Below are 589 nucleotides of genomic sequence, written 5' to 3'. Positions count from 1 at the left end.
AGAGAGAGAGAGAGAGAAAGAGACAGAGACAGACAAGACAAGATAGCTCCGGCCAGTCAGTAGCCAAAGAAACAGATTTCAACTCAAACCAGCAGTAACAATCTTGTTTGGATTTTTCTACTTTCATTTCTGACAGCTAATACCATGACGGTGCCTTTTTTTCATATATAGAAAGATATACAAACATCAATGTGCATAACAAAAATAATGTGGAAAACTGTAGAACTTATTCCTAAACGCGGCAGTGACTGCGCAGTAAGAAGTTCACTTTCCAACCACATGGTACTGGCTTCAGTCCCACTGCGTGGCACCTTGGACAAATGTCTTGGCGGAGGTAAAAACAATGGACTTTGGGATTTTTTTTTTTTTTTTTTACAGGAACCCACTATATTGAGTGCGGAAATTCCGAATCTGCAAAAGAAATCTGCATTTCAAAATTTTAATTCCCCACCACCCGACTATTTCTTAAATTTTCACTTTTAAAAAATAGTTTTGGCGAAATACGCAGAAAAATACGGAGATTATGATGCTGAAAAAAAAATTTGTAAAATTCATTTTTTCAAAAAAAAAGAAAATAATAAATAAATAA

At 35.0% G+C, this 589-nt stretch overlaps 1 long non-coding RNA gene across 2 annotated transcripts in view; it reads left to right on the top strand.

Annotated features, from left to right (window-relative positions):
* The first annotated feature begins 20 nt into the window (after positions 1-20).
* LOC128249451 (uncharacterized) overlaps positions 21-589 on the top strand; it is a 6,469-nt gene continuing 5,900 nt past the window's right edge. Inside the window, exon 1 of one of the 2 annotated variants that reach the window (XR_008265577.1) lies at positions 21-94. This is a non-coding gene — a long non-coding RNA (uncharacterized LOC128249451). The remainder of the gene's footprint in view (positions 95-589) is intronic. The other variant, XR_008265582.1, reaches the window with a different exon arrangement.

Source organism: Octopus bimaculoides, chromosome 1, assembly GCF_001194135.2.
Source record: "Octopus bimaculoides isolate UCB-OBI-ISO-001 chromosome 1, ASM119413v2, whole genome shotgun sequence".
Taxonomy (NCBI): Eukaryota; Metazoa; Mollusca; class Cephalopoda; order Octopoda; family Octopodidae; genus Octopus; species Octopus bimaculoides.
This window is presented reverse-complemented; position numbering and strand designations above follow the sequence as displayed.